A 26,933-nucleotide genomic window follows, 5' to 3' on the forward strand; every position below is an offset into this window, starting at 1 on the left:
CAGATTTAGCGGAAGGTCCCCGCTCTCTATCTCTCTCGCTAAGCAATTACTGTATTAAATGGCATTGGTTCATATTAAAAGCACTAATAAGGCCAACATACGACTATAGGCTTCCTTATCTTATGTATTTAGTTATATTTTTTACCTCAGGAAAGCGTTTAATTCATAGTAACAACGCTAATAAGGCCAACAACCATAGGCTTTATTTTCTCGTTTATTTAGTTATATTTTTGTCTCAGGAAGGCCAATTAGAGGGACCAAATTAGTGTCTAATTAAAGGGGAAAGTGTTTAGTTTTGTTTAATTTGAATGCTTAAAAGTATGGAGCTGCCCTCTTTCAAAATGGCGGTCGGCTCTATGTTATTATTAAAGCGTCGCCCTCTTTCAAAATGGCGGGGGCTCTAGGTTATTAAAGCGTTCGTTGCCCTCTTTCAAAATGGCCGCTGTCATTGCGTGAAGACAACTACGTCACTATTACGCGTCACAGAGGCCTATCGGGAAGCGTCCTTTCCCTAGCTGGCAGCCCCTCCTTGTTGCCCTTAGTTAAAATGGCCATGAAAGTGGTGCTGCGCCGTGCCCTCATTCAAAATGGCCGCTGCGGCTTCAAAACAGTGAGATTGGTAGGAAGAGGAGGAAGCCGCTGAGAGGATAAAAAAAGGGAAATAGGGGAGGAAAAAAAGAGGAAAGAAAGAAGGAAGAGAGAGACTCCCCATGGAGTTGGGGGGGCGAAGAAAGAAGAGGAAGGGGCCAGGAGGAGGAAGAGGGGGTCAAAGGTGAAAGGTCTAAGGGTGGACAGGGAGAGGAAAGGGTCTCCCCCAAAGTTGGAAACCTATTGGGGGGGGAGGGTTAAGAAAAGTTTGAGGGGCTGAATTTGTACCCCAAAAGGTTGAAATTTAGGGGGCAGTGGGGAGAAACGGGTGCCATTTTGGTGAGGGGTGCCACCAGACCCCCATATTTGGGGAGGGGGCAAGGAATTGGGGGTCAAGGAGTGAGGAAGACCCCCATTATGGGCTTCCTATAGGATACATTGTGGAGGCTCCTCATATTTAGGATACTTGGGGGCTCCCCATAGGATAGCATTGGGTGGGTCCTCATTATTAGAACATATCTCCCTACAATTAGGGTACTTTGGGGGGTGGGCTCCCCCATATTTTGCAACAAGTGACCTTTTTTAGGGGCGCCCAACATGGCCGCTCCCCTCAACGGCAGTGGCGGCAGTGAGACGTTCCCTTTGCACCGCGCGGTCTGGAATAACGACTTCCGGCGGCTGGAAAAACTCCTGGAGGGACAGGTAAATTAAATGGTTTAAAAACCACAAATAAATATCCATTTTCAAAAATTACGCCGGTCTAGGAATTTCTAGATCCTCCAGCAGAACTCTGTGATCAGGAAGTTCGCCATAGAATAGTGTTGGAGGACCTAAAGAAATGTTTAGGGGAATGTCTAGGGATCTCTAGAGGAACTCTATGGTCAGCCTCCGGAAGAAGTTGACCATAGAGTTGTGTTGGAGGACCTCAGAAAGGTTTTAGGGGACTGCCTAGGAATTTCTAGTGCAACTCTATGGTTGCATATACTATACAGTATATATTTATATTATTTTTATATAATATACATTTTATTATATCAAATTAAAATATAAAATGATATCAAATTATATATGTAAATATTCCTAGAGAGGACATACTGTCATTCAAAACCTGCGAACAATCAAAGCGGTGAATACCTGCCATGTTTGTTACGCACTTCTCCCACTCTCTAACTTACTCTGCGTAGTAAATTGATTATCGTTAGACTCCAACCCTTAGTATCGCCAACTTAGCTGGGCATTGTAGTCCAAACGAAGAGTAAATGAAGATACCGTCGTAGTAGGATATAACTTTACGCGCTCTTTCCTCGCAGTGATAGCTACTCTTCCGTTTCAGTTGTGTGTAAAGCTATAGTAAAAGGTAAGGTGCGCGTATATGTGTTTTAGAGGGTTATCGCATGCTTGTAGTTCTCTTTATGGCTTGCGTTCATGCCGCTAAGAGCAATCACCCTCCTCCTTGGTGTAAACCTATAGTAGGCGTATATGTTTCCATAGCATCGCCCAACGTTTTTACAAAGCTGGCTTTGTAAAAGGATTGTATATATTTGTATGTTGTGTGTAGTTGAACATTTCCTCATCGCGGTCAGTAGTAGTGGTCATCCTTCGGACACAGACCGGTCAGTCGGTCAGTCCAACTCGCAGGTTGCCTGCCTCCGTGTGTCTGCGTTACGGGATCGATGCGCAAATGATGCCGCGATGCCTTTGCCACCATTGGCGTTTCTGCTGTCCATCTTGGGGGGTAAACGTGATTGCGGCGTTTTGCTCTGACGCAGGTTTTTTTGCCTTTGTCGCAGGACACTGAGCGGAGGGAGCCCCGCGGACGCACCCCTCTCCACGTGGCGGTCTCTTTGGGGCACATCGAGTCCACCAGGGTCCTCCTGTGCCACGAGGCCGATGTCACGAAGGAGAACGCGCAAGGATGGACAGGTATCCTCTCTAGGAATCTCTAGACCTTTCAGTGCCACCTTTAATTAAGGTTGACCATAGAGTTGTGCTGGAGATTCCTAGAGAGGCAAAAAGGATAGCGTTCCTTTTAAATTTCGCCCCAGCGTACGTGGATTGACTGCCGTATTCTCTGTCCTCCAGTCCTCCACGAAGCGGTCAGTACTGGCGACCTGGAAATGGTCCACATGGTCCTCCAACACCGCGATTACCGCCAGACATCCGCGACGCTCGGAGGAGTCCCAGAACTGCTCCAGAAAATTAACCAGGTAAGATGGAGGCACGGGCACAATTTACCCATCGCTGTTTTGGCAATCAGAGCGGCTTACTCTTTTTAATTAATTAATTAGACATTAATTTAATTTTTTTAATTTATAAGCAGCGTTTCTCCCAAGATGGCTCCCGTAACGAACGAATTAAAAGTGCTTACGAAAAGCCATTGCGACTCATTTAAAAAACGCCGCGGTAAAAAACTATTAAAATGATTTTTTAAAATTGAAATGATTTATTATTTAAAAAATAAACCAATTTATTTTGTAATTAAAATGAAATGAAATGAAATTTTAAATTAAATAAATTTAAATTTAATTTAAATTAAATTAATTAAAATTAAAATTAAATTAAATTAATTTAAATTGAATTTTAAAATAAATTAATTTAAATTTAATTACTTTAAATTATTAATTGTATTTTATTTCAATTGAATTGAATTTTAATTAATTTAATTTAAATTTTAATTAAAATTAATTAAAATTAAAATTAAATTCAAATAAAATAAAATTTAAATTAAATCTGAATTAAATTAAATTCCACAGGCTCCATTTTTTAAATTTAAATATATATATATATCTAAATTAAAATCTAAATTAAAATTATAAAACATAAAATTAATTGTCTAATTTATTAGCTTTATTTATCCTGCAAGCTACAGGAAAAGAGATTCCACCTCAACATTAGGAGGAACTTCCTGAGAGTAAGGGCTATTCGACAGAGGAACACACTCCCTCGAAGTGTAGTGGAGTCTCCTTCCTTGGAGGTCTTTAAGCAGAGGCTAGATGGCCATCTGTCGGGAAGGCTTTGATTTGGATTTCCTGCATGGCAGGGGGTTGGACTGGATGGCCCTGGCGGTCTCTTCCAACTCTATGATTCTATGATTCTATGATCCGCTTTATAACAAATAGGACCCACAACAAACAGAATAAAAACGCTTATGAAAACCTATACAACTAATTTAAAAATCACCACATTAAAACACAATAAAACCGATTTTATTATTTATTATTTATTTGTTTGTTTATTTTTATCCCACCTTTCTCCCAAAGTGGGACCCAATGTAGGCGGCTAACAGACTATTTAGAACACAACGATTAAAACAAAAAACGATTAAAATAGTATAATTCAAATCGTTAAAAATATTTTTAAAAGTAGAAATGCAATGTTTAAAATCTACAAAGTTAAAAACTAATAAATCTTGAATAAAAAAAGCAATTTTATTCAAGTATCCCTTTCCTTTTCCTTGAATATGACATGCTATGTCCTTTGGACGCTGTGATTCTTTTAATTAATTTATTGTTAATTAATAATTTACATTTAAATGTAAACATTTTAATTTTAATTTAATGTAATTTTAATTTAATTTTAATTTTAATTAAATTTAATTTAAAAGAAATTAAAAGTAAATTTAAATAAAAATTTAATTAATTTAAATTTTTTTTATTTCAAGTAAATTAAATTTTAATTAAATTTAATTTTAATTGAATTTTAATTAAATGTAATGTAATTTTAAATGAAATTTAATTTTAATTCATTTATATTTAATTGAAAAGTGAATTTAAATTTACATTTAATTAATTTAAATTTAATTTAGTTAATTTAATTTTAATTAAGGATTTTAATTCTTTTGTTTCCTCAAGACCCCGGATTTTTATGTAGAGATGAAGTGGGAATTCACCAGCTGGGGTAAGCCGAAACTTGACTTCCTTTTCCCTTTGGCGCCATTTTTACGGCGTTTTTCCGCGCCGGGGGTTGGCTTTCTGCGCAAAACTCTCTTGTTTCCCTGCAGAGAAGGGGTGAGCATCCTGACTTTGGGTGGCTCCGCCCACGAGGCTCCTGATAGGCAGGTAGAAAACAAGAGACAATCAGGGCCTAGCCCCGCCCCTGCGGGCGGAGCAACCCCAGAGAACCCCAGTGTTCTTCCTGCCTCGCTCCTGGTAGGACAGATCTCTGCTTTGCTTCCTAGAATTGGAATTCTTAGCTCCCCTGGACTCGCCTGGCTCTTCCCTTCTCTCTTTCTCCTTCTGGCCATCCACGCCATCGAGCCGGTGCCCACAGAAGAGAAAAGCCAGGGGTGCTACTCAACTATCTTCCTCATCCCAAAGAAAAATGGTTCCTGGAGGGCCATCCTGAACCCCAGGGGTGTCAACCGGTTTATCTTCAAGAAGAAGTTCAGGATGGAGACTCTAAGGACCATCCTGGACAGCCTCCAACCCGGAGACTTTCTTTCCTCACTGGACTTACGGGACGCTTATCTACACATTTTGATTCACCCCTCCTCGCAGCGTTTCCTCCGCTTCAGATATGGCAACCGACATTTCCAATACCGTGCACTTCCCTTTGGTCTGGCCTCAGCTCCCAGGGTCTTCACCAAGGTCATGGTAGTGTTGGTCGCTCATTGGAGGAGACTCCGGCTCCACATCTACCCTTACCTCGACGACCTGTTGATCCGGTCATCCTCCAGAAGTCAGGGATTTCTCGACACCAACCAGATCCTCGCGTCTCTGCAGGAGCACGGATTCCTGATAAACTTGGAAAAGAGCACCCTTGTTCCAAACCAACACATCCACCACCTGGGAGCCCTCATAGACACTCAGTCAGGCACGGTACGGCTACCTCCGGACCGGATCCGTTCCATTCAAGAGGCCATATCGAAGGCCCTCTCAGCCCCGCGAGCCGGTCTCCAACTCCTGGCTCACCTGCAGGGTCTCATGATTGCGGCCATCCCGTGCCTGCCGTGGGCGAGATTCCACGCCAGGCCATTGCAGTGGCTTCTCCTGCCCCACCAGCGAGCCATCGCCCTCAAGAGGCCCAAGAGGATTTACTTTTCCAGCAAGGTGCGCCAGTCCCTTCGTTGGTGGATGTCCGAAGCAATCCACCACAGTCTTCCGATCTGGAAACCCCCCAGGGTCCAGATAACTACGGACGCCAGTCTCCGCGGATGGGGGGCTGTCTGCGGGACACAGTTAGCCCAAGGCCGCTGGAGCCCAGTGGAACAGGCCCACAGCATCAACTGGCTGGAACTGTGAGCGATTCGCCTAGCCCTCCGTGCCTTCAACCAGAGGATTCGCCACAGACCTGTCCTCATAAGAATGGACAACATCACTGCAAAGGCTCACGTCAATCGTCAGGGAGGAACCAGGTCCTGGTCCCTGATGCTTGAAGCTCAGTCCCTTCTGAGCTGGGCCGAGGCCAACCTCACGGCCCTGGAGGCCGAACACCTTCAAGGATCCCTAAACTCCAAAGCCAACTGGCTAAGCCGGATGGACATAGACCAGGGAGAGTGGAGCCTACATCCAGAGATTTTTCAGGCCATAACAGACAGGCTCGGCAAGCCAGTACTGGATCTTTTTGCCTCCCCAGCCAACGCCAAGACACCCAGGTTCTTCTCCAGGTTCCGGACAGAGGGGGCCGAAGACGTAGACGCTCTCAATTGTCCCTGGCCGGAAGGACTGCTCTACGCGTTCCCGCCTACTCCTCTACTCGCCAAACTGCTGGCCAGAATTCGCAGGACCCGAGCTCAGGTCCTACTAGTGGCCCCAGCGACCCTGGTTCTCCGAAATCCTCAGCATGGCAACCCAGAGTCTGCCCCTACCAGCCAGGTCAGACCTCCTAGCCCAGGGGCAGGTCCACCATCCAGACCCAACCTGGCTACGGCTTCACGCCTGGAAATTGAACGCCACATGCTGAACGGCTACGGCTACTCTTCAGAGGTGATAGAATCAATCCTGGCATCTAGGCGTCAGTCCACTCTTAGGATTTACGAATACACCTTCAGGGCATTTAAAAGATGGTGTAAACGCAAGAACAAAGATTTCATCAACGTCTCAGTCCCTACTGTCCTTCAGTTTCTCCAGGACGGATTTCTCCAGGGGCTTCGGCCTAATACCATAAGGAGACAGGTGGCAGCCATCACCTCCATCCTTCCCCATGAAGACGTGGCAAGGATAGCCCTGCATCCCCATATCCGCAGATTGCTCAAAGGGGACGCCAATAGGGCACCCCCAACCAAACATCGGTTCCCGTCCTGGTAGCTCCACAAGATCCTTAAGGCTTTGACTGTTCACCCCTTTGAGCCTTTGAGGGAAGTGCCCCTCAAGTTCCTGACCCTCAAGACATTAATGCTGACGGTGCTCACCTCGGCAAGGCGAGTCTCCGAGATAGGCGCCCTCTCAGTCCGCAACGAGTTGTGCATCATCAGGCCAGACTCAGTCCTCCTGAGACCTGACCCAACCTTTGTCCCTAAGGTCAACTTTGTCTTCCACATGTCCCAGGACATTGTGCTCCCTTCCTTCTGCCCGCGACCCTCCAGAGACTTGGAGAAGAGCTGGCATACACTCGACGTGCGCAAGGCCATAAAGATCTATCTCAAGAGGACGACAGCCTTCAGAAAATCGGAGGCCCTGTTTATATCCTTTAGGCCTAATTCCAAGGGTAAAAAGGTGTCAGTCTCGACCCTGGCCAGGTGGATTAGAGAGTGCATCGTCCTCTGCTACAAATCATTAAACTTACAACCACCAGGGGGTATCACAGCACACTCAACCAGGAGTGCGGCTACTTCGGCGGCGCTGGCCACCAATGCCTCGTTGTCCGAGATTTGCAGAGCAGCCACCTGGAAGTCCCCTTCTACCTTCGTCGGGCACTACAAGCTTGACCTGTTCCAGTCAGCCGAGGCAGCCTTCGGCCGGAGGGTGTTACAGCAGGTGGTGTCTGAGTCGCCTTCTGCACCAGTCGGCCCGCCCTAATTCTTGGGCCTGCTTTTGTACATCCTGAAGTCAGGATGCTCGCCCCTTCTCTGCTGGGAAACGGAGCGTTGGACTTACCTGAGAGATGTTCCTTTCCAGCAGAGAAGGTCCGAGCATCCTCCCTACCCTAACTTGCCTACTGGCGCGGGTGGGCGACCTTTTCTTTTTCTCCTTACAGTTTGACCAGTTTCTCCTCAGCTGGTAACCGACTGGGGTTCTCTGGGGTTGCTCCGCCCGCAGGGGCGGGGCTAGGCCCCGAGTGTCTCTTTTGTTTTCTACCTGCCTATCAGGAGCCTCGTGGGCGGAGCCACCCGAAGTCAGGATGCTCGGACCTTCTCTGCTGGAAAGGAACGTCTCTCAGGTAAGTCCAACGCTCCGTTTTATGTTACATATACGATCCATATTTCCCCGTATTTCCATAGAGTTGTGCCGGAGGATCTACAAATGGCTATACAAGTGTCCTCTCTAGGAATCTCCAGGTCCTCCAGTTCAACTCTATGGTCAATAACTGCCAGAATTGCAGTAGAGAACCTACAAATGGCTAGACAAGTGTCCTCTCTAGGAATCTCCATGTCTTCCATTGCAACTCTATGGTCAAGATCTGCCAGAATTGCACTGGAGGACCTACAAATGCCCAGAGAAGTGTCCTCTCTAGGAATCTCCAGGTCCTCCAGTACAACTCTATGGTCAAGGTGTGCCAGAATTGCGCCAGAGGACCTAGAAGTGTCCTCTCTATGAATCCCTATTCATTTCCCCTTCTCCTCTCCGTCTCTGTAAAAGTGCCGCTGGTCTCCAGGGTCTGCCCCGGCGACGTCTGCCGTGTCTGGAAGAGCGGCGCCAAGCTGAGGGTTGACATGACATTGCTCGGGTTCAAGAACATGAGCTGGGAGCGAGGGAGGCGCAGCTTGATTTTCCGCGGAGGAGGTGAGCAGCCGCCGTTAAGTGCAGGTTTCGAATCATGCATCCTCCCTAGGAGCCTCTTTTGAGTCCTCCAGCGCTACTGCGTCGCGCGTTTTCTCAGAATCGCGATTTACAAAAATGCAAAGTAGCGGTCAAGTGTCCAAGGAGGTTGTCTTTGCGTCCCTCCAGACATGGGGAGCTGGGCAGAGCTGATCGAGGTGAACCACAACGAGAGGCTGGTCGCCATAGAGCGCTTCGAAATCACGCGGAAGATGGAGCGCCTGACTTTGGACGCCAGGATGCCAAAGACGAAGTTGGTGGAACGGTGTCTGACCTCCCCGGTCATCAGCGCTTGCCTGGACACCAGGAATTCGTCCTTTGAAAGGTCAGGACTGGACTCTATGGCCCTTAGTACTCCCTTACAACCCTAGTGTTGTATGCATTCTTGCATGGCAGAAGGAGGGTTGGACTATATGGCCCTTAGTAGTCCCTTCTGACTCTAGGATCCTATGTATTCCTGCATGGCAGAAGGAGGGTTGGACTATAGGGGCCTTAGTAGTCCCTTCTGACTCTAGTGTTCTATGTATTCCTGCATGGCAGAAGGAGGGTTGGACTGTATGGCCCTTAGTAGTCCCTTCCGACTCTGGGATCCTATGTGTTCCTGCATGGCAGAAGGAGGGTTGGACTATATGGCTATGGCCCTTAGTAGCCCCTTCCGACTCTAGGATCCTACATATTCCTGCATGGCAGAAGGAGGGTTGGACTATATAGTCCTTAGTAGTCCCTTCTGACTCTAGGATCCTATGTATTCCTGCATGGCAGAAGGAGGGTTGGACTCTATGGCCCTTAGTAGTCCCTTCTGACTCTAGGATCCTATGTGTTTCTGCATGGCAGAAGGAGGGTTGGACTGTATGGCCCTTAGTAGTCCCTTCCGACTCTGGGATCCTATGTGTTCCTGCATGGCAGAAGGAGGGTTGGACTATATGGCTATGGCCCTTAGTAGTCCCTTCTGACTCTAGGATTCTATGTATTCCTGCATGGCAGAAGGAGGGTTGGACTCTGTGGCCCTTAGTACTCCCTTCTGACTCTAGGATCCTATGTATTCCTGCAAGGCAGAAGGACGGTTGGACTCTATGGCTCTTAGTAGTCCCTTCTGACTCTAGGAGTCCTTTACAAAGCTCTTTCTCTCTGTTGTAGAGATACATCCGGCTTCTGGTTCTGGAAGACGGAGAGGAGCGAAGTGGTCAATGGTTATGAAGCCAAGGTGAGGCACAGATAAAACTCTATGGTTCGGCGATGTATCTAGAGCTGGGTCTCATCTGTCATCGTTCTCTTTACTCAAGGTTTACACCGCCAACAATTTGAACGTAGTGACCAGGATTCGGACGGAGCACCTGACGGAGGAGGAGAAGAGGAGGTACAAAGGTAATCTGGATTTAACAACACCTTAACAATACCTTTATTATGTCTGACTTAGGGAAATTTTTGCGCAGGCGGACAGATTGCAGCAGCTAACGTGCGCCTTTTCCCTGCCATTTTCCTTTTCTCACAGCGGATTGGAACCCCCTTGAATCCTTTCTGGGAACCATAGAGCATGAGTATGGAGCACAGCAGGTGAGTAGGAGGTCTTTGCTAGGCCTTTGTAGCTCCTCCAGGGCAACTCTATGGTCAGCTTTAACTAAAAGTGGCACTGAAAGGCCTAGAGATTCCTAGAGAGGACGCTCTGCTAGGCCTTTGTAGCTCCTCCAGGGCAACTCTATGGTCAGATTTAACTAAAAGTATCACTGAAAGTCATAGAGATTCCTAGAGAGGATGCTCTGCTAGGCCTTTGTAGCTCCTCCAGGGCAACTCTATGGTCAGCTTTAACTAAAAGTGGCATTGAAAGGCCTAGAGCCGTGGTGGTGAACGCGTTGCATGCGTGCCACGGGTGGCACGCGGTGCGATTTCGCCAGGCATGGGGTGAGGGAGAAGGCAGAACGGGTGCGTGCCCCTTCCGCCTCCTCCCTACCATTTTTGGGCCTCCCGCTGTCTCTCTGAGTGAGCGGGAAGCCAGAAAATGGCGCCTGGGAGGAGGAGACAGTGGTGCGTGCGCCTCTGTCTCCTCCTCCCAGGCCTCTTCCCTCCCGGATTCCCTTCGCTCCGCTCAAAAGGGCTCCATGGAGCCCTTTCGCACTGAGTGAAGGCCGAGGAGAAGGGGGCTGGGACGCGTGCCCAGCCTCCTCCTCCTCCCGGCTTCCCTTCGCTCGCCGTGGAGGGGCTCCACGGAGCCCTATCCTGGTGAGTGAAGGCTGAGGAGGAGGGGGCTGGGACGTGTGCCCAGCCTCCTCCTCCTCCCGGCTTCCCTTCTCTCGCCGCGAAAGGGCTCCACGGAGCCCTTTCGTGGTGGGCGAAGGAAGGGCGAGGGCCCTTTTGCCGGCCTCTGACGGCCACAGAAGGGATCCTCAGGGGCTGGCAAATGCCGGGGGAGGAGCCAGAGGCTCCCTCCCTCTGAAAAGGGGATGGAAGCCCCACCCCTGGAGGGCAGAAGCCCCGCCCAGGCACCCAGCCCCCATCCTGGGGGTAGAAGCCCCGCCCCCAGCACGGGAACTGAAAAAGGTTCGCCATCACTGGCCTAGAGATTCCTAGAGAGGACGCTCTGCTAGGCCTTTGTAGCTCCTCCAGGGCAACTCTATGGTCACCCTTAACTAAAAGTGGCACTGAAAGGTCTAGAGATGTCTATAGAAGATGCTCTGCTTGGCCTTTGTAGCTCCTCCAGGGCAACTCTGTGGTCAACCTTTACTAAAAGTGGCACTGAAAGGCCTAGAGATTCCTAGAGAGGACACTCTACTAGGCCTTTGTAGCTCCTAAAGGGCAACTCTGTGGTCAACTCAACTCAAAGTGGCACTGAAAGGTCTATAGCATGGGTCGGCAACCTGTGGCCCGCAGGCCGGATCCGGCCCGCAGAAGCACCAGGACCAGCCCCTGCTCTCTTCTGCCGCCGATTGCACCACCGATTGCTGCCGCTCCAGGCGCCATTTTGTTCTTTAAAATGGCGGCGAAGTCTCGTGTGACGAGAAAGGTCGCGTGAGTCTTCGCTGCCATTTTAAAGAACAAAATGGCAGCGCCCATCTAGGAGACCGGGTGCGCTCACTGGAGCCATGTTCGAGGGCTCCAGGACCACACTGGGCCTCCGAATGGGCGCCGCCCTCCTCCTCCCCCTCCCTCCTCTCTCTTCCCTCCTCCCTCCTGGCCCCGCCCTTCTCCCTCCTGGCTCTGCTCTCCTGGCTCTGCCCTCCGCCCTCCTGGCTCCGCCCTCCGCCTCCCCCCTATAAATGGAAGAGTGGGGGGGGGAAGGAGGAGGAGGAGGCAGAGAGAGGGAAAGAGAAAGAAAGAAAGAAAGAAAGAAAGAAAGAAAGAAAGAAAGACCACCATCGCAGCCGCCAGGAGGAAGCCGGAGGGAGCTGCTGCTGGCTGCTGCACGTGGCTGACCTGGGCTGGGGGAGAAATATGGCTGAGGCACTGGTGGAGGCTCATAGTGCTGCCACCCTTCTGGCCTCGCTGCAGCTCGAGGAGGATGTGCCCTTGAAGGAAGAGGAATGGAAGAGGAGGAGAGCCCCTTGGGGAGAGAGGGAGGGAGGGAGATGGTGTCTCTTGAAGCCAAGCTCCAGCAACTCCTTCCTTTGTTGTTGTTGTTGTTGTTGTTGTTGTGTGCCTTCAAGTTGTTTTGGACCAAGGCAACCCTATCCTGGGGTTTTCTTGGTCCTCCTCTCCTCCTCCTCTCCTTCTTCTCCTCCTTTCTTCTTTTCCTCCTTTCTCTTTTGCCTTCCTCCTCCTGATGCTCTCCTTTCTCCTCCTTTCCCCCTTTCTCCTTTTCCCCCTTCTCTTCTTCTTCCTCCTCCTCTTCCTCCCCCCTCTCCTCCCATGGTGTGTATGTGTGCTGGAGCGTGGAGGGTTTTCTGGGGCTTGCCTTGGGTGGGTGCCATCGGGCCCTGGCTAGAGGAGGCCCAGAGCCCTCCCGTCTGTTGGGGCCCTGCTCTTCTCCCCCCCCCCCCACTTTGCCCCAAGGTGGCTCCCTCCAACAAGACCCCTGGGGAGACTCTTCCCAAGGGTCGGGCACCTCCTGTGTTGTCATTTCATCATCAGGTGGTTTTAGTGGCAAGCTTTGCTATTGCCTTCCTCTGAGGCTGAGACAGTGTGATTTGGGTGTGTGCAAGTGTGTGTGTGTGTGTGTGTGTGTGTGTGTGTGTGTGTGTGTGTGTGCATGTGCCTTCAAGGGGTTTTCTTGGGAGGTTTGTTCAGAGAGGGTTTACCTTTGCCTTCTTCTGAGGCTGAGAGTGTGTGACTGTCTCAAAGGTTTTTTTGGAATCTTTGTTCAGAGGGGGTTTGCCTTCACCTTCCCTTAAGGCTGAGAGAGTGTGACTAGCCCAGTGGGGTTTTTTAATGCCCAAGCAAGGGATTGAACCCTGGTCCTCCTCCACAACTGCCTCATGCTGCGCTTCCTGAGATGCATTTAACCTCAGAGGTGAGCCAAAATCTCCATGTCTTTGAATTCAGTTTTATTATTATTTGAAAGAAAGAAGTTGGCAGCATGAGCTTTCCAAAAGCCTGCTTCCTGAGATGCATTTAGTCTCACAGGTGCAACAAGATCTCTATAACATAAAGATTTATATTAATGTTTTCTTTAAAAAAAACTGTTAATGTTTTTAGCTTTTGGTTGGTTATGTCCTCCATTTTTATCGAATGCCCCACTTTTGGGGGTAAATTTTGTCCAACATTTGACCTACATTTTGGTTTAAATTTTGTCCTACAAATTTTGGGTTGGACACTGTGATTTTATGATTTTTGTTTGATGTAACTGTTATGGATTATTTTATGGAAACCGCCTCGATCCATAAGAGAGAGGCATAATAATAATAATAATAATAATAATAATAATAATAATAATATTTTTCCTACATTTTCCCCAGTTTGGTGGTAGAGAATTATGGCAACCCTACCCCAAAGGAGCCGCACGAGCCACGTCATCGACACGCACCCCATGTAAACAGTGGTGTGCCAAGATGGTGCCTGCGGTGTGCAGTAGGACTCGGGACATTAAAAAACATAGGGATCCCAAATGTACTTTCTGCCCCAGGGCCCCTAAAGGCCTAGCTATGGGCCTGCACGGTCACAGCCACGCGAGAGGTTGGTTCATTGGAAGAGGGGGGTTATCGGAAGCTACACCTACTACTTGTGCCTTTGTGGTTTAGAATCATAGAATCATAGAGTTGGAAGAGACCTCAAGGGCCATCCAGTCCAACCCCATTCTGCCATGCAGGAAATCCAAATCAAAGGATCCCCGACAGATGGCCATCCAGCCTCCGCTTAAAGACCTCCAAGGAGGGAGACTCCACTACACTTCGAGGGAGTGTGTTCCACTGTCGAACAGCCCTTACTGTCAGGAAGTTCCTCCTAATGTTGAGGTGGAATCTCTTTTCCTGGAGCTTGCATCCATTGTTCCAGGTCCTGTTCTCTGGAGCAGCAGAAAACAAGCTTGCTCCCTCCTCAATATCACATCCCTTCAAGTATTTAAACAGGGCTATCATATCACTTCTTAACCTTCTTTTCTCCAGGCTAAACATCCCCAGCTCCCTGAGTCCTTCCTCATAGGGCAAGGTTTCCAGACCCTTCACCATTTTAGTGGCCCTCCTTTGGACACGCTCCAGTTTCTCAATGTCCTTTTTGAATTGTGGCGCCCAGAACTGGACACAGTATTCCAGGTGGGGCCTGACCAGAGCAGAGTACAGTGGCACTATTACTTCTGTTGATCTAGAGACTATACTTTTATTGATGCAGCCTAAAATTGCATTGGCCTTTTTAGCTGTTGCATCGCACTGTTGACTCATGTTCAACTTGTGGTCTACCTGGACTCCTAGATCTCTTTCACATGTTGTCTCCTTAAGCCAGGTGTCCTCCATCCTATATCTGTGCATTTTATTTTTCTGCCTTAAGTGCAGTACCTTACATTTCTCCCTGTTGAAGTTCATTTTGTTAGCTGTGGCCCAGTTTTCTAGTCTGTTCAGGTCATTTTGAATCTTGATCCTGTCCTCTGGAGTATTAGCTATTCCTCCTAATTTGGTGTCATCTGCAAATTTGATAAGTATGCCCCCAATTTTGTCCTCCAAGTCATTGATAAAGATGTTGAATAGCACTGGGCCCAGGACAGAGCCCTGTGGGACCCCACTGGGCACTTCTGTCCAGGATGAAAAGGAGCCATTGTTGAGCACCCTTTGGCTTCGGCCAGTCAACCAGTTACAAATCCATGTAACAGTTGCCTTGTCTATCCCACATTTTATAAGCTTGTTTGCAAGAATATCGTAGGGATCTTTGTCAAAGGCCTTACTGAAATCAAGATATACTATATCCACAGCATTCCCTTCATCTACCAAGCTGGTAATTTTATCAAAGAAAGAGATCAGGTTTGTCTGGCATGACTTCTTTCTCTGAAACCCATGTTGACTTTTTGTGATTATGGCATTGCTTTCTAGATGTTCACAGACTCTTTGTTTAATGATCTGCTCTAGAATCTTTCCTGGTATCGATGTCAGACTAACTGGACGGTCATTGTTGGGATCCTCTTTCTTCCCCTCTTTGAAGATGGGGACAACGTTTGCCCTCCTCCAGTCTGCTGGCACTTCTCCTGTTCTCCAGGACTTCTCAAAGATTATTGGCAATGGCTCCGATATTACATTTGCCAGTTCTTTTAATACCCTTGGATGTAGTTCATCTGGTCCTCGAGACTTATATTCGTTTAGGTTAAACTGTACTATCTCTTTGCTTATTCTGTGCTGAAATTCCTCTTTTCTTTCCTCTGCTCCATTATCCTCAGGTTGAGTTCCCTTTGCATTTTCTGAGAAGACTGAGGCAAAGAAGGTGTTGAGTAATTCTGCCTTTTCTCTGTCCTCTGTTAGCATTTTGCCATCTTCTGCACGCAGTGGCTCTTCCGTTTCCTTCTTCTTCCTTTTGCTGCAGACATATCCATAAAAGCCCTTTTTGTTGTTCTTAACCTCTCTAGCAAGCCTGAGTTCATTCTGTGCTTTGGCTTTTCTGACCTTATCTCTACACTTACTAGCTATTTGTTTGAATTCCTCTGTGGTGATTTCCCCATTTTTCCATTTCTTATACATGTTCCGTTTAAAATTTAGCTGGGCTGAAAGTTCCTTGGTCATCCATCCTGGGTTCTTGCATGTATTTCCTTCTGCTTTGTGGCCTTCTGGTAGCTTCCATGCTTGCAAATATTGATATTATTATGCTTATATTTAATTATTTATTTTTGGGCTTCAGCCGAAGGAAGGGACCGAGGAGGAGAGGCCAGGCACACGCCTCCTTCTCCTTGCAGGGCTTTGGTGGAAGCTCCGCCCCTGGCTTTCGGCTCCGCCCCCGGAGGGAGGAAGCTCCGCCCAGCATGTGGCTGTGCCCCAGAGGCTGGAAGCTCCGCCCCAGCGTGTGGCTCCGCCCCCGGAGGGTGGAAGCTCCACCCCAGCATGCGGCTCTGCCCCAGACGGTGAAAGCTCCACCCCTGGTGTGCGGCTCTGCCCCCGGAGGGTGGAAGCTCCACCGCCCGGCTTCGGCCCCCCCCAGTTGTCTGAGGGACAGCAACCCGGCCCCTGGCTCAAAAAGGTTGCCTACCCCTGGGCTAGAGATTCCTAGAGAGGACACTCTACTAGGCCTTTGTAGCTCCTCCTGTGCCGTTCGCCGCGTTTTTACGTGTCCCTTCTCCGCCCGCGACAGGATCTCACAACGGAATACGCCACGACCAACAACCCGACCGCAATTACACCAGAAGAATACTTCGACCCTGGTTTCGACCTGAAGGACCGCAATGTCGGCCGGCCGAAGGAAGTGACCATCCACACTCAGAAGTAAGTTCTCGTTCCACGTCGCTTTCCGCATCCATTTCCACCCCGGTTTTGCGTATCTTACTTCAGGTGTTGACCATAGAGTTGCACTGGAGGAACTAGAGAGTATTCACTGGTTTCATTCATATGTCCTCTCTAGGAATCTCTAGGTCCTCCAGCGCAACTCTATGGTCAGATTTAACCGAGATGCCGCACTGAAGGACCTAAAAGTCCGTTTTTTCCAACCGTTTTGACCCTAATAATCGCGTCCGGACGCTCGCCCCTTCCAGGTTCAAGGTGAATCTGTGGATGTCCGAATCCTTCCCGCTGTCGCTAGTCGAACAGGTCAGCCCCATCGTTGACCTGATGGCGCGCACCAGTGCCCATTTTGTGCGGCTGAAAGACTTCATCACCTTGGACTTCCCGCCAGGTTTCCCTGTCAAAATCGGTACGGTCGGCACCGTTTCTTTTGTGCCGCGTGCGTTTACATTGCTGATGACGGCATTAAGGAATTGTTATTAAGGGCGGGAAGGGATCTTGCACTGTTTCGAAAATTTCACACAGTTTAATATATATATAGATACACACACACACACACACACACATACATATTTATATATTTGCGGCTTTGATTATTCAAGGTTTGATTAATAGGTTCTCTAGGATTATCTAAGTCCTCCAGGGCAACTCTATGGTCAACTTTAACTAAAAGTGGCACTGAAAGCCCTAAAGATTCCTAGAGAGGACAATCTGCTAGGCCTTTGTACCTCCTCCAGGGCAACTCTATGGTCAACTTTAACTAAAAGTGGCACAGAAAGGCCTAGAGATTCCTAGAGAGGATGCTCTGCTAGGCCTTTGTAGCTCCTCCAGGGCAACTCTATGGTCACCTTTAAGTAAAAGTGGCATTGAAAGGCCTAGATTCCTAGAGAGTACACTCTACTAACCCTTTGTAGCTCCTCCATGGCAGCTCTATGGTCAGCTTTAACTAAAAGAAGCACTGAAAGGCCTAGAGATTCCTAGAGAGAACACTCTTATAGGCCTTTGTGGCTCCTCCAGGGAAACTCTATGGTCAGTGTCTGGTTGATGTTGACCATAGAGATGGACAAGAGGAACTAGAGAGGACACTTTGCTAGGCCTTTCTAGCTCCTCCAGCGCAAGTCTGTAGTCAGGGTCTCTCAGACGTTGACCATAGAGTTGTCATGGAGGACCTAGAGATACCTAGAGAGGACTCTCTACTAGGCCTTTGTAGCTCCTCCACGCAACTCTATCATCAGTGTCTGGCTGATGTTGACCATAGAGTTGCGCTAGGGCTTCCTAGAGAGGCTTCTAGGGTGTTAATTTGCCTTGTTCTCCGTGATAGAGATACCCTTGTTCCATGTACTCAATGCGCGGATTACTTTCGGAAATGTCAACGGATGCAGCACCGCGGTTCAGGAGCCGTCCGCGCAGGTTCCTCCTCCGGCTGCCGCAGCCCCCACCTTTGCCATCGACCCGTAAGTCTTTGAAATCCCGCCGTTGTACCGTGTCCAGGACGACGGCTGCAGCACGCAGGTGCAGGATGAAGACAACACCATCATGCAGTTCGCCATCCAGCAGAGCATGAGGGAATCCTTCTGGAGTGGAGTGAGTATCTCCACACTACTGACCAGCCCTGAGCTCATTCCCTAAAGTGGACAGTGGCCTCCCTGCACTAATTCCCTAAAGTGGACAGTAGCCTCCCTGCGGTCATTCCCTAAAATGGACAGTGGCCTTCCTGCGGTCATTCCCTAAAGTGGACAGTGGCCTCCCTGCGGTCATTCCCTAAGTTGGACAGTGGCCTCCCTGCGGTCCTTCCCTAAAGTGGACAGTGGCCTCCCTGCGCTCATTCAATGAAGTGGACAGTGGCCTAGCTGCGGTCATTCCCTACATTGGACAGTGGCCTCCCTGCGGTCATTCTCTACAGTGGACAGTGGCCTCCCTGCGGTCATTCGCTAGAGTGGACAGTGGCCTCCCTGTGGCCCTTCCCTACAGTGGACAGTGGCCTCCCTGCGGTCCTTCCCTAAAATGGCCAGTAGCCTTCCTGTGGTCATTCCCTAAAGTGGACAGTGGCCTCCCTGCGGTCATTCCCTGAAGTGAACAGTTTGCTCCATGCGGTCATTCCCTAAAGTGGACAGTGGCCTCCCTGAGGTCGTTCCCTACAGTGCACAGTGGAATCCCTGCAGTCCTTCCCTAAAGTAAACAGTGGCCTCCCTGCGGTCCTTCCCTAAAATGGACAGTGGCCTCCCTGCGGTCATTCCCTAAAGTGGACTGTGTACTCCCTGCGCTCATTCCCTAAGGTGGACTGTGGCCTCCTTGCACTCATTCCCTTAAATGGACAGTGGCCTCCCTGCGGTCCTTCCCTAAAGTGGACAGTGGCCTCCCTGAGGTCGTTCCCTACAGTGCACAGTGGAATCCCTGCGGTCCTTCCCTAAAGTAAACAGTGGCCTCCCTGCGGTCCTTCCCTAAAATGGACAGTGGCCTCCCTGCGGTCATTCCCTAAAGTGGACTGTGTACTCCCTGCGCTCATTCCCTAAGGTGGACTGTGGCCTCCTTGCACTCATTCCCTTAAATGGACAGTGGCCTCCCTGCGGTCATTCTCTAAGGTGGACTGTGGCCTCCCTGCGGTCATTCCCTACAGTGGACAGTGGCCTCCCTGCGGTCCTTCCTTAAAGTGGACAGTGGCCTCCCTGCGCTCATTCCCTAAAGTGGACAGTGGCCTCCCTGCGGTCCTTCCCTAAAGTGGACAGTGGCCTCCCTGCGGTCCTTCCCTAAAGTGAACAGTGGCCTCCCTTCGCTCTTTCCCTTAAGTGGACAGTGGCCTCCCTGCGCTCATTCCCTTAAGTGGACAGTGGGCACCCTGCGCTTATTCCCTTAAGTGGAAGCCCTGGTGATGCAGTGGTTAAATGTCTGTACTGCAGCCACTTACTTAAAAGCACAAGATTGCGAATTCAAGACCAGCAAAACGGCTCAATCTCGACTCAGGCTTGCATCCTTCCAAGGTCGCTAAAATTAGTACCCAGATTGTTACAATTGTAAACCGCTTAGACACTGCTCAGGCGGTATGAAGCGCTATATAAATGAAGCTTATTTTTGGACAGTGGCCTCCCTGCGGTCCTTCCCTAAAGTGGACAGTGGCCTCCCTGCGGTCATTCCCTAAAGTGGACTGTGTACTCCCTGCGCTCATTCCCTAAGGTGGACTGTGGCCTCCTTGCACTCATTCCCTTAAATGGACAGTGGCCTCCCTGCGGTCATTCTCTAAGGTGGACTGTGGCCTCCCTGCGGTCATTCCCTACAGTGGACAGTGGCCTCCCTGCGGTCCTTCCTTAAAGTGGACAGTGGCCTCCCTGCGCTCATTCCCTAAAGTGGACAGTGGCCTCCCTGCGGTCCTTCCCTAAAGTGGACAGTGGCCTCCCTGCGGTCCTTCCCTAAAGTGAACAGTGGCCTCCCTTCGCTCTTTCCCTTAAGTGGACAGTGGCCTCCCTGCGCTCATTCCCTTAAGTGGACAGTGGGCACCCTGCGCTTATTCCCTTAAGTGGAAGCCCTGGTGATGCAGTGGTTAAATGTCTGTACTGCAGCCACTTACTTAAAAGCACAAGATTGCGAATTCAAGACCAGCAAAACGGCTCAATCTCGACTCAGGCTTGCATCCTTCCAAGGTCGCTAAAATTAGTACCCAGATTGTTACAATTGTAAACCGCTTAGACACTGCTCAGGCGGTATGAAGCGCTATATAAATGAAGCTTATTTTTGGACAGTGGCCTCCCTGCGGTCCTTCCCTAAAGTGGACAGTGGCCTCCCTGCGCTCATTCCCTAAGGTGGACAGTGGCCTCCTTGCACTCATTCCCTTAAATGGAGAGTGGCCTCCCTGCGGTCATTCCCTAAAGTGGACAGTGGCCTCCCTGCACTCATTCCCTAAAGTGGACAGTGGCCTCCCTGCACTCATTCCCTAAGGTGGACTGTGGCCTCCCTGCGGTCATTCTCTTAGGTGGACTGTGGCCTCCCTGCGGTCATTCCCTACAGTGGACAGTGGCCTCCCTGCGGTCCTTCCCTAAAGTGGACAGTGGCCTAGCTACGGTCATTCCCTACATTGGACAGTGGCCTCCCTGCACTCATTCCCTTAAATGGACAATGGCCTCCCTGCGGTCATTCTCCAAGGTGGACTGTGGCCTCCCTGCGGTCATTCCCTACAGTGGACAGTGGCCTCCCTGCGGTCCTTCCTTAAAGTGGACAGGCCTCCCTGCGCTCATTCCCTAAAGTGGACAGTGGCCTCCCTGCGGTCCTTCCCTAAAATGGCCAGTAGCCTCCCTGTGGTCATTCCCTAACGTGGACAGTGGCCTCCCTACGCTCATTCCCTGAAGTGAACAGTGGGCTCCGTGTGGTCGTTCCCTAAAGTGGACAGAGGCCTCCCTGACGTCATTCCCTAAAGTGAACAGTGGCCTCCCTGCGGTCCTTCCCTAAAATGGACAGTGGCCTCCCTGCGGTCATTCCATGAAGTGGACAGTGGCCTCCCTGCACTCATTCCATAAAGTGGACAATGCCCTCCCTGCACTCCTTCCCTAAAGTGGACAATGCCCTCCCTGACCTCATTCCCTAAAGTAGACAGTGGCCTCCCTGCACTCATTCCCTAAAGTGGAGAGTGCCCTCCCTGCACTCATTCCCTAAAGTGGACAGTGGCCTCCTTGCAATCCTTCCCTAAAGTGAACAGTAGCCTCCCTGCGGTCCTTCCCTAAAGTGGACAGTGGCCTCCCTGCGGTCCTTCCCTAAATTGAACAGTGGCCTCCCTTCGCTCTTTCCCTTAAGTGGACAGTGGCCTCCCTGTGCTCATTCCCTTAAGTGGACAGTGGGCACCCTGCGCTTATTCCCTTAAGTGGAAGCCCTGGTGATGCAGTGGTTAAATGTCTGTACTGCAGCCACTTACTTAAAAGCACAAGATTGCGAATTCAAGACCAGCAAAACGGCTCAATCTCGTCTCAGGCTTGCATCCTTCCAAGGTCGCTAAAATTAGTACCCGGATTGTTACAATTGTAAACCGCTTAGACACTGCTCAGGCGGTATGAAGCGCTATATAAATGAAGCTTATTTTTGGACAGTGGCCTCCCTGCGGTCCTTCCCTAAAGTGGACATTGGCCTCCCTGCGGTCATTCCCTGAAGTGGACAGTGGCCTCCCTGCGCTCATTCCCTAAGGTGGACAGTGGCCTCCTTGCACTCATTCCCTTAAATGGAGAGTGGCCTCCCTGCGGTCATTCCCTAAAGTGGACAGTGGCCTCCCTGCACTCATTCCCTAAAGTGGACAGTTGCCTCCCTGCACTCATTCCCTAAAGTGGACAGTGGTCTCCCTGCGCTCATTCCCTTAAATGGACAGTGGCCTCCCAGCGGTCATTCCCTAAGGTGGACTGTGGCCTCCCTGCGGTCATTCTCTTAGGTGGACTGTGGCCTCCCTGCGGTCATTCCCTACAGTGGACAGTGGCCTCCCTGCGGTCCTTCCCTAAAGTGGACAGTGGCCTAGCTACGGTCATTCCCTACATTGGACAGTGGCCTCCCTGCACTCATTCCCTTAAATGGACAGTGGCCTCCCTGCGGTCATTCTCCAAGGTGGACTGTGGCCTCCCTGCGGTCATTCCCTACAGTGGACAGTGGCCTCCCTGCGGTCCTTCCTTAAAGTGGACAGGCCTCCCTGCGCTCATTCCCTAAAGTGGACAGTGGCCTCCCTGCGGTCCTTCCCTAAAATGGCCAGTAGCCTCCCTGTGGTCATTCCCTAACGTGGACAGTGGCCTCCCTACGCTCATTCCCTGAAGTGAACAGTGGGCTCCGTGTGGTCGTTCCCTAAAGTGGACAGAGGCCTCCCGGACGTCATTCCCTACAGTGCACAGTGGAATCCCTGCGGTCCTTCCCTAAAGTGAACAGTTGCCTCCCTGCGGTCCTTCCCTAAAATGGACAGTGGCCTCCCTGCGGTCATTCCCTAAAGTGGACAGTGGCCTCTCTGCTGTCATTCCCTACAGTGGACAGTGGCCTCGCTGCGGTCCTTCCTTACAGTGGACAGTAGCCTCCCTGCGGTCCTTCCCTACAGTGGACATTGGCCTCCCTGTGGTCATTCCCTGAAGTGGACAGTGGCCTCCCTGCACTCATTCCCTAAAGTGGACAATGCCCTCCCTGACCTCATTCCCTAAAGTGGACAGTGGCCTCCCTGCACTCATTCCCTAAAGTGGACAGTGGCCTCCCTGCACTCATTCCCTAATGTGGACAGTGGCCTCCCTGCACTCATTCCCTAAAGTGGACAAGGCCCTCCCTGACCTCATTCCCTAAAGTGGACAGTGGCCTCCCTTCACTCATTCCCTAAAGTGGACAGTGGCCTCCCTGCGCTCATTCCCTAAGGTGGACTGTGGCCTCCCTGCACTCATTCCCTTAAATGGACAGTGGCCTCCCTGTGGTCATTTCCTACAGTGGACAGTGGCCTCCCTGCGCTCATTCCCTAAAGTGGACATTGGCCTCCCTGCGGTCATTCCCTACAGTGGACAGTGCCCTCCCTGAACTCATTCCGTAAAGTGGACAGTGGCCTCCCTGCGCTCATTCCCTAAGTTGCACAGTGGCCTCCCTGCGGTCATTCCCTAAAGTGGACAGTGGCCTCCCTGCGGTCCTTCCCTAAAGTGGACAGTGGCCTCCCTGCACTCATTCCCTAAAGTGGACAGTGGCCTAGCTGCAGTCATTCCCTACATTGGACAGTGGCCTCCCTGTGGTCATTCTCTACAGTGGACAGTGGCCTCCCTGCACTCATTCCCTAAGTTGGACAGTGGCCTGCCTGCAGTCATTCCCTAAAGTGGACAGTGGCCTCCCTGCGCTCATTCCCTAAAGTGGACAGTGGCCTCCCTGCGGTCCTTCCCTAAAGTGGACAGTGGCCTCCCTGCGGTCCTTCCCTAAAGTGGACAGTTGCCTCCCTGCGCTCTTTCCCTTAAGTGGACAGTGGCCTCCCTGCGCTCATTCCCTTAAGTGGACAGTGGGCACCCTGCGCTTATTCCCTTAAGTGGAAGCCCTGGTGATGCAGTGGTTAAATGTCTGTACTGCAGCCACTTACTTAAAAGCACAAGATTGCGAATTCAAGACCAGCAAAACGGCTCAATCTCGACTCAGGCTTGCATCCTTCCAAGGTCGCTAAAATTAGTACCCAGATTGTTACAATTGTAAACCGCTTAGACACTGCTCAGGCGGTATGAAGCGCTATATAAATGAAGCTTATTTTTGGACAGTGGCCTCCCTGCGGTCCTTCCCTAAAGTGGACATTGGCCTCCCTGCGGTCATTCCCTGAAGTGAACAGTGGGCTCCCTGCATTCATTCCCTAAAGTGGGCAGTGGCCTCCCTGCGGTCATTCCCTAAAGTGGACAGTGGGCTTCCTGCAGTCCTTCCCTAAAGTGAACAGTAGCCTCCCTGCGGTCATTCCCTAAAGTGGACAGTGGCCTCCCTGACCTCATTCCCTAAAGTAGACAGTGGCCTCCCTGCACTCATTCCCTAAAGTGGGCAGTGGCCTCCCTGCGGTCATTCCCTAAAGTGGACAGTGGCCTTCCTGCAGTCCTTCCCTAAAGTGAACAGTAGCCTCCCTGCGGTCATTCCCTAAAGTGGAGAGTGCCGTCCCTGCACTCATTCCCTAAAGTGGACAGTGGCCTCCTTGCAATCCTTCCCTAAAGTGAACAGTAGCCTCCCTGCGGTCATTCCCTGAAGTTGACAGTGGCCTTACTGCGCTCATTCCCTGAAGTTGACAGTGGCCTCCCTGCGGTCCTTCCCTAAAGTGGAAAGTGGCCTCCCTGCGGTCCTTCCCTAAAGTGGACAGTGGCCTCCCTGCGGTCCTTCCCTAAAGTGGACAGTTGCCTCCCTGCGCTCTTTCCCTTAAGTGGACAGTGGCCTCCCTGCAGTCCTTCCCTAAAGTGGACAGTGGCCTCCCTGCGGTCCTTCCCTAAAGTGGACAGTGGCCTCCCTGAGCTCATTCCCTAAGGTGGACTGTCGCCTCCTTGCACTCATTCCCTTAAATGGACAGTGGTCTCCCTGCAGTCATTCCCTAAGGTGGACTGTGGCCTCCCTGCGGTCATTCCCTACAGTGGACAGTGGCCTCCCTTCGGTCCTTCCCTAAAGTGAACAGTGGCCTCCCTGCGCTCATTCCCTAAAGTGGACAGTGGCCTAGCTACGGTCATTCCCTACATTGGACAGTGGCCTCCCTGCACTCATTCCCTTAAATGGACAGTGGCCTCCCTGTGGTCATTCCCTAAGGTGGACTGTGGCCTCCCTGTGGTCATTCCCTACAGTGGACAGTGGCCTCCCTGCGCTCATTCCCTAAAGTGGACATTGGCCTCCCTGCGGTCATTCCCTACAGTGGACAGTGCCCCCTCTGAACTCATTCCGTAAAGTGGACAGTGGCCTCCCTGCGCTCATTCCCTAAGTTGGACAGTGGCCTCCCTGCGGTCATTCCCTAAAGCGGACAGTGGCCTCCCTGCCCTCATTCCCTAAGTTGGACAGTGGCCTCCCTGCAGTCATTCCCTAAAGTGGACAGTGGCCTCCCTGCGGTCCTTCCCGAAAGTGGACAGTGGCCTCCCTGCGGTCCTTCCCTAAAGTGGACAGTGGCCTCCCTGCGGTCCTTCCCTAAAGTGGACAGGTGCCTCCCTTCGCTCTTTCCCTTAAGTGGACAGTGGCCTCCCTGCGCTCATTCCCTTAAGTGGACAGTGGGCACCCTGCGCTTATTCCCTTAAGTGGAAGCCCTGGTTGTGCAGTGGTTAAATGTCTGTACTGCAGCCACTTACTTAAAAGCACAAGATTGCGAATTCAAGACCAGCAAAACGGCTCAATCTCGACTCAGGCTTGCATCCTTCCAAGGTCGCTAAAATTAGTACCCAGATTGTTACAATTGTAAACCGCTTAGACACTGCTCAGGCGGTATGAAGCGCTATATAAATGAAGCTTATTTTTGGACAGTGGCCTCCCTGCGGTCCTTCCCTAAAGTGGACATTGGCCTCCCTGCGCTCATTCCCTGAAGTGGACAGTGGCCTCCCTGCGGTCATTCCCTGAAGTGGACAGTGGCCTCCCTGCACTCATTCCCTAAAGTGGACAATGCCCTCCCTGACCTCATTCCCTAAAGTGGACTGTGTACTCCCTGCGCTCATTCCCTGAAGTGGACAGTGGCCTCCCTGCGGTCCTTCCCTACAGTGGACTGTGGCCATCCTGCGGTCATTCCCTGCAGAGGACAGTGGCGTCCCTGCACTCATTCCCAAAAGTGGACAGTGGCCTCCCTGCAGTCTTTCCCTAAAGTGGACAGTGGCCTCCCTGCGCTCACTCCCTAAAGTGGACAGTGGCCTCCCTGCAGTCCTTCCCTACAGTGGACAGTGGCCTCCCTGCACTCATTCCCTAAAGTGAATAGTGGCCTCCCTGCGGTCCTTCCCTAAAATGGACAGTGGCCTCCCTGCACTCATTCTCTAAAATGGATAGTGGCCTCCCTGCAGTCCTTCCCTACACAGGACAGTGACCTCCCTGCGGTCCTTACCTATAATGGACAGTGGCCTCCCTGTGCTCATTCTCTAAAGTGGCCAGTGGCTTCCCTGCGGTCATTCCCTGAAGTGAACAGTGGCCTCACTGTGGTCCTTCCCTGAAGTGGACAGTGGCTTCCCTGCGGTCCTTCCCTAAAGTGGACAGTGGCCCCCCTGCACTCATTCCCTAAAGTGGATAGTGGCCTCCCTGCGGTCCTTCACTGCAGTGGACAGTAGTCTCCCTGCACTCATTCCCTAAGGTGGACAGTGGCCTCCCTGCAGTCATTTCCTAAAGTAGACAGTGGTCTCCCTGCAGTCCTTCCCTAAAGTTGACAGTGGCCTCCCTGTGGTCTTTCCCTAAAATGGACAATGCGCACAAAACGCACCTTTAATGCGTGTTTTTTGCCCTAGGAGGAGCCCTTGGCACCGGATTCGAAAGGCGGCCTCCCAATTGCGCAGGCGCTCAGGCTTCAGTACGAAAGGTAAGAGCGGCGCGTAATCGAGGCATTGATTCAGATATGGAGGACGGTGACGGGCAAAAACGGGTGCGAATGTAATTGTATTTCTTCGTCTTTTCCGCGCAGGGATTTGCAGGAAAGCCACCTGGCGAGCACCAAGACCGACGCGGTGGCAACTGCGGCGGTGGCACTGCCCTCCAGCTTCGAGCGCGATTTGCGCCTGGCCCTAGAGCTGTCCGTCTGCGAGGAACGCGAGGCGCAGCGGCGGCGCAAAGAGGAGGAAGACGTGGAAATGCAGAGGGTGCTCCACCTCTCCCTCACCGAGAAATAGGGCTACAGGGAAAACCGCGCCAACGCCATTGCCATAGCCGCCGATGCCAAACGCCGGCCCAAAGTAAACGTTTGGAACCACTGCTGAGTCCGTTTCGCGCACCGAAGCCTTTATTCCTACTACTAGTAGTAATAGTGCTACTACTACTATTATTGTTGTTATTTGCGAATTTTCAGGATCGAAAGCCAACACTGCGAATTGCCTTCTCTCTCTCTCTCTCTCTCTCTCTCTCTCTCTCTCTCTCTATATATATATATATATATAAAATTATTTTAATTTTTAATATATAATATTATACAAATATATATATATATATTTAATATATA

General features: G+C 50.7%; 1 pseudogene across 1 annotated transcript; it reads left to right on the plus strand.

The window, feature by feature from the left end:
• The first annotated feature begins 530 nt into the window (after positions 1-530).
• On the plus strand, positions 531-26,834 carry LOC149290117 (ankyrin repeat domain-containing protein 13A-like; annotated as a pseudogene). The gene is made up of 14 exons (XR_016277269.1): positions 531-1,290; positions 2,379-2,511; positions 2,671-2,795; positions 4,440-4,485; positions 8,325-8,468; positions 8,634-8,829; positions 9,642-9,708; positions 9,788-9,869; positions 9,997-10,058; positions 16,194-16,324; positions 16,591-16,748; positions 17,661-17,923; positions 26,230-26,300; positions 26,403-26,834. The product of XR_016277269.1 is annotated as an ankyrin repeat domain-containing protein 13A-like (transcript).
• The last annotated feature ends 99 nt before the right edge of the window (positions 26,835-26,933 follow it).

The sequence above is a fragment of the Sceloporus occidentalis genome, unplaced genomic scaffold (genome assembly GCF_023333645.1).
Source record: "Sceloporus occidentalis isolate IW3139 unplaced genomic scaffold, rSceOcc1.0.p SCAF_41, whole genome shotgun sequence".
NCBI classification, from domain to species: Eukaryota; Metazoa; Chordata; class Lepidosauria; order Squamata; family Phrynosomatidae; genus Sceloporus; species Sceloporus occidentalis.